We start from the raw sequence: 6,631 nt of genomic DNA, 5'->3' as shown, positions 1-6,631 counted from the left end.
CGAAGACATTTATTCTATGAAGGAAGGATAATATTTACTTGTAGAGAGAGAGGTAGGAGGTATGAAGGGAATGAAGGTAGGAAGGTGAAAGAGATGGAAAGAGAAGGAAATGAAGGAGTGTGTAGACAGGAATGGAGAGAGAGAGAGAGAGAGAGAGAGAGAGAGAGAGAGAGAGAGAGAGAGAGAGAGAGAGGAAATAACACAGAAGACTATCAAGTACACCATTTTTTTTGTTAGTCATCATAATTATTGCCAGTTCATTCTTTTTTTTATTATTTTGTTTTATTCTAGCCTATCGTGTTACTTTTCACACACACACACACACACACACACACACACACACACACACACGTACGTCTGTTTGTAAGTTATGATCGTTGCGCAAATATCATACTCGTTTCCATGAACAAAAAAGTATTATATTTTGTCATTACATCACGGCGGTGCATGTATTTATATGATGCTGCTGTGTGCGTAGAGAGGTTAGTGATGTTTGTTTGTTTGCCCTGTTTATTGTGTGTTTGTTTGTCATCTGTTTGTTTTCTGTTTGTTTGTTGAGATGTTTACTACTACTTCCTCTCTGTATTCTTTTTTTTTTCGTCAATTATGTCATTTAGATATTTGCTGTGTTTTAGTTGTACTCTTTTTTTTTCCTTTTTTATTCAGATATTTGCTTTTTCTTCTTCGTGTTTTCTTTGTATTTTTTTTCCTTTTTTGTTCAGATATTTGCTTTTTCTTCTTCGTGTTTTCTTTGTATTTTTTTTCCTTTTTTGTTCAGATATTTGCTTTTTCTTCTTCGTGTTTTCTTTGTATTTTTTTTCCTTTTTTTTCAGATATTTACTTTTTCTTCTTCGTGTTTTCTTTGTAGTTTTTTTTCCTTTTTTTTGTTCAGATATTTACTTTTTCTTCTTCGTGTTTTCTTTGTAGTTTTTTCCTTTTTTATTCAGATATTTACTATTTTTCTTCGTATTTCTTCAATTGTTTGTTTAGTTAATTTGCTTTTTTTTTTTTCTCTCTGTATTGTTTTTCTCCCTTTTTTTAATCCAGATATTTACCTTTTTTTTCTTTGTAATTCTTCACTCGTTTGTTTATCTAGATTTTTGATGTTTTTTCTTTGGTTCTTTGTTCAACCGTTTTGTTAGTTACATATTATACATTTTTTTCTTTGTATTTATTTATTTTTGTTTTCCGCTTTATCATTTATATAGATAGTTGCATTTTTTCCCGTTTACTTTATTTTTGTTTTGTTTTGTTTGTTTGTTTGTCTGTGTGTGTGTGTGTGTGTGTGTGTGTGTGTGTGTGTGTGTGTGTGTGTGTGTGTGTGTGTGATGCTGATCGGTTTGTGCTGTTCGTTGCCTCGACTCATACCTGGGTTTTAGGGATCCGCTCGTCCGCAGTCTTACCACTTGGCCACCGCTTTTCCATGTATGTATGTATGTATGTATGTATATTGTATTTGCGTAAGCGTGTAAAGTTCATCGCTGCGTGTATCGGTATAAACACATGATATAAGTTTCTTTCCAAATTTCTGTTCTTTTTCGTTTTTTTTAATTCATTTTGTCGAGTAGAGTTGTATTAGCGGTTTCGGAATAGCGCTATCGTATACTTCATTTCAGTTTTCGTACGTTACATTTTCTTTAACCTACCTATTAATTTTTTTTTCCAGTGAGATCGCCTAATATTATTTCGTCGGTTTAGTTTGCCTCATTTCTGTTTTCGTTCTTTTCCTTTGTCTTCCGTTAGTCTATCGCTTCTTTTAAATATAAGATTCAATTGTCTTTTCCATCTCTATTTCATATTTACTTATTTATTTATTCTTTGCAATTTCCAGTTGGGTATATCGCTGCTAATCTCATTTCGGTTGTCTGTCATTTTGGTATTTTTTTCTTTTTACCACATAGGATACAGCTCAAGGGCAAAACACACAAAAAGCCCGCTATGCTCTGGTCCTGTAAATAAAACAGAATGAGTGGCCAGAAAGAGAGGCTCAATTTCGGACGCTACTCTCAGCAGGGATGGAGTGAATACAAGAGTTGTGTGTTCGAATACGAATACGAATAATTCAAATTCCGACGAATACCAATACGAATTCGAATCCACTGAAATGGTTTTAGTTCGAATACAAATACGAATACTTCTTGAAAACATCCATGAATAATTTTAATTGGAAAATGCCTTCTTGACGTGACTGGGTATTCTCAACTGGGTGTTCTAAAGTTATGCAACAATTAAAATGAGCTCATGAACAATGACATGACTGGTGCCAATATTCAATACAGGGATATCACACTTATGTTGCAACTTGTAAGGAACAACGGCTGTTATTTCTGTTAATAAATTTTGAAGTATTCGTCAGATATTCGCAGAATACAAATACTTCTCCTTTTTATTCGAATACAAATGAGAACACTTTGATTTCCATCAAAAAGTATTCAAATACAAATACGAATACACCCAAATACGCTATTCGAATGTATTCGAATACGAATGCCGAATACGAACACTCCATCCCTGATTCTCAGACGCTTCCGCCTCCCACATCAACTATTTGCATAGTCTGAAAAGGAGATTAATCGGGTTCTAATGAGTGTTTTCTTACGTTCACGACACTGAAGAATTTTCAAACTATACCTCCAGGGTCATATAAACTACCCCTGGAAATGCCCCAAAACTCCCACGAAAGCCTTATCAAATATGTGTGATTGGGCGCCGAAATGTTTAGAATATGACCCTAAAATAATTTCGGTTTTGCCTGATCCGTTTTGCCATTCCGGCTCGGCGCGGCAGTCACCCATCCAACCCATCCGTCATTTGTTTATTTATTTGTATTAATTTTTTTTTTAATATTCGTCAGTGGGGCTCCTGTTTATTTTTTCGAGGAAAAAAAACTCGAACGTGTGAGCGATTATTACAAGTCATAATTTTTACCATCACACACACACACACACACACACACACACACGCGCACACACACACACACACACGCACACACAGTCGCCAGCTGATGCTCCGGTATTGTTTTATTTAAATATATACGCGTGTGTGTGCTCTGTGTGTTTGCTTTTATGATTGATAGTTGTACAGATGGACAGACAAATAGATAAATAGATAGACAGACAGATAGATAGATAGATAAGTAGATAAACAGACAAACCGATACATACCTACTTACCTACATAGAAATAAAGATAGATCAATAGACAATCGGATAGACAAACATTCAAATATACATATAGATAGACAGATATAGCAAGCTAGGTATAGACAGACAGACAGAGATAAAAATAGATAGATAGGAAGACAGATATAACTTCAATGATGTAGTATAATGAGTTTTATTTTTTGCTACAAAGGGCGAAAACAAAATTGTCAAAACGTTACATGTAAAGAGAATTTATAAAGCCAGTGTGTGTGTGTGTGTGTGTGTGTGTGTGTGTGTGTGTGTGTGTGTGTGTGTTTTCAGTAGTGTTTATATTATTATTATTATTATTATTATTATTATTATTATTATTATTATTATTATTATTATTATTATTATTACATCGGGGAGAGAGGGTTTGTAGGTGAGCTCAGCAAACCTCACCTCATTCTGCCGCTCTGCCGTAAGCTTACTTCTCCACATTGCTGTACCTCACTATGAAAATATTGTCAAAGATTAACATGTATTTGGTGAGATGGAAGGACTAAATATGATATGAAGGCAAATAGGAGGAGGAGGAGGAGGATGCAAAAACAAACAATCCATTAAACAAAAAAAAAAAAAAGTGGATAAGGGGTTAGAATCGAAGTTACATTTGATGAATACACCAAACACACCTAAGACATTCAAATAACACATCCTCAGCCTTAACAAATAAACACCACAATGAACACTGATTCTGCGGAGATGAGAGAGAAAAACAATCAACTGGTGGTAGATTTGGTGAATAACGGGATCGAGATGAGATTCGAGGCCTCAAGAACCTGCCCGAACCCGCTGCTTCATGTGCGCGGCGCCGGGAAAGGAGGAGGCGGAAGGGAGAGGCGAAAGGGTTGGGGGAGGGGAGAGGGAGAGATGAGGTGGGGTTGGGGGAGACGAGTGAGTGGGTCCCTGCTTATCACTTGTCACGTCAATATGCGAGAGTGTATTACTTGTGCGTGTGCTTATAAGTGTGTGCGTTTGTGTGCATTTCTCCATGGACTCAAGGACGAGGATGAGGACGTGTTGGTGTTGGGGTGGGCAGGAAGGACGACTTACAGAGGTGAGGAGTGGCTGAGAGATGAATGACTGGCGGGGCTTGGCTGAGGAGGAGGGACATGAAGCCGGCGGTGTGTGTCATGGCGCCTGGCTGTCTGACTTGTGCTGTAGCCTATATCCTTATGGCTGCCTGGATGCCTGATAGCTTCGTGACGTCTGTATCTGCGTCTGTCTCTGTGATTGACTGTAATTACTTGGCGGCTTAGTAACGTCTGTATTTGTCGGTGTCTGCCTATCTGTGTATTTCTCTGTCTGTTATTTGTCTGTCTAGCTGGTCGTGCTCTGTCTGATTTTGTCTGTGTGATGCTTGTTTAATGACGTATGTATCTGTGTCTGTCTGCCCGACTCATTATAATGTCTGTTTTTGTACGGCTGTCTGGTGGTCTAGTTGGACTGTCTGTATCTATCTGTCTGGCTGTCTGGTGGCTTATTCATGTCCGTATTAGTATGTGTTTTATTGTCTGTGGTGTCAGTGTTTAGAGGAGCGGGATGGCTGGCGTGGGGTGAGGTGGGGACCGGGGGTAGGATAGGGGTGGGGGGAGGACGTAATGGCGGCTAGGGAAGGAACTTGGGGAAATAAGGGGCCGGATAGGGAGGTCAGACTGCCATTTTGTAAGTTGAACGCGATCCTTTTTGACTTCGTGATCGTTACAGTGGATCAGAGTAGTGTAAGTTGAGTAATTAGATGTCATGATGGGGGGGGGGGGGGAGACTGCTCCCTCTTGCACGAGGGAGCACGGGCCTTTGCCAAAGCCGACAGACCGACTCTATCGGCGATCGAAATCTAGCCGACCAAGTCGGTCTGTCGACGAGGACTGGCGTGTCTCTGTAGGAGGCCCTGCGAGTTAGGGAACTATAAGGTGTGTATACCAACTTATGAAATAAATAAATGAAGAAAGTTCTCCATAAGACAAAAATTTATTGTGGTTACATCCATTATTGTGTATTATAAGTTGAAAGTCAGTCATTGCTTATGCCAGGAATGCTGTTCTCGGTAGTTGGAGGTGGTGAGGAAAGATTGCAGTAGTCCCATGGTTGGTTATGTGGGTAACCATAACAACGCCGCCACGATATGCATAATAGAAAACGCGACGATATACACCTACTTCAGGGAGGACTAATACATTAATTTCGAACAAAATTTTATCTTCTCACTTATTACGGCGGGGAAGCATATCAGTTGTTGTGTATTCGTTTCAAGATAATGAATACAAAGCTACATAATGCATGTCGTGTCGCTTTTTGTTCTGGCGGGTCCAAATTTTTGCTCCCAAAGACGCGACTCATCTGTTTTGGCTGTGACGTCACGGTGGAAACAGTGAGGCGGGCACCGCGGCTCTTTAAACTTTAGACCTGCGGCGGTAACGACCATTTCTTGAGCTTGCTAGTGGTGACCGTGCGAGGCGGGGCCGACAATGAGTTCACGAGGTTCTTGCTGTGTTGCTGCTGTACCACGGAGCAGTTCACAGCAGCCGTGTAGAGTAAGTTAGGACCTGCCAGTAGGAAAACATACACATCATCGTCATCATTAGCAACAACAACTGAATCGGTGTCATTTTACGTTTCCTGGAAAATGGCCGTTTTGAGAATTTCTAGTTGATACAATGACGACAAGTAGCTCGGGGAATTTTCCATATGCACTGTAAACCACGTAATTGTGACTAGATTGCCGTGTGTTGTCATTGATGAAAACAAAATTAGAATGTTGTTTCGTCTCATCCCCCCCCCCCCCTCCCCACCAGTTATTTGAATTAGGCCAAGCGTTCTGGTGGGTCACAGCTGGGAGGTGAAAGACAGTCGTAAAAATTCTTAGTAATTTTTCCACATCAAAACTCACCTAAATTTTTACGAAAGGGAGGGGAGGGGGTTGAGGAAGGTAAAGGTCGGGTAGGAAGGTAGGAATGAAACGAGTGGGGTGGCGGGGGAGGGGATACGCAAGGGTGGCGGAGGAACACTGTAAGAAGGGGCGATGAGGAAAGTAATGGTGGAGGGTGGAGGGCAGCGGGGGGATGGCGGTAGGAAGGAAACCAGTGGGGTGGCGGGGGAGGGAGGGGGGGGGGGAAGGGGAAAATTCTTGATCGTGAAGGGAAGTTATATATTCACAGGTCATTTCCGTCCTTGAAAATCACCTTCACCACCATCATCACCACCACACCATACCACCAGCACCACCATTCTAACCACCATCTTCCGTTTGATGGCTTTTGTGTCACGTGATGCTGATGCTGGTGTGTGATCTTGGCGTCTGGTCTTGCATCATCTCGTTTCCATAGGCCGAAAGTGAAGTTGTGTGGGCGGGGTGAATGAACAAAAGGGTCAACTCAAAATTGGAAAACGATAATATCGCAGGTCTTTTACTATAGTGTTCACACTTGCTTGCAGAATAATCATTTA

The sequence above is a fragment of the Eriocheir sinensis genome, chromosome 14 (genome assembly GCF_024679095.1).
Source record: "Eriocheir sinensis breed Jianghai 21 chromosome 14, ASM2467909v1, whole genome shotgun sequence".
Lineage (NCBI taxonomy): Eukaryota > Metazoa > Arthropoda > Malacostraca > Decapoda > Varunidae > Eriocheir > Eriocheir sinensis.
Note: the sequence above shows the minus strand (reverse complement) of the source record.